We start from the raw sequence: 388 nt of genomic DNA on the forward strand, positions 1-388 counted from the left end.
CCAACGTCACTGCGCACGGGGCGGGGCCTCCCAATTAAGGGGAAGGGGGTCGGGAAGGGAATCTGGGTGCGGCATGTCGGCAGGCTCCGGGTGGGGCGATGGCGGAGGGACCGGCTGCCAGGAAGTCCCCGAGAGCGCAGCAGTATGGAGGGGCAGGGCTCCGGGGTCACAGAGGCGGAAGCTTGGCCGAGTGGCAGGACCCTGGAGCCGGGAGAGTGGGGCGCGGGCGGCTGTCCAGTGTGGGCGAAGAACGCTGGACTGGTGGGCAGGACTCCTCGAATTTTGGGGACCTAGCCCGACTTGTGGACCCAGACTGACTTCACTGTAGCCGGGTCCTCCCCATGAGCCTCTCCCATCACAGCTCCCGGAAAGAAAGACAACTCCAGGC

This window comes from Furipterus horrens, unplaced genomic scaffold, assembly GCF_987537825.1.
Source record: "Furipterus horrens unplaced genomic scaffold, mFurHor1.1.pri manual_scaffold_11, whole genome shotgun sequence".
NCBI lineage: Eukaryota > Metazoa > Chordata > Mammalia > Chiroptera > Furipteridae > Furipterus > Furipterus horrens.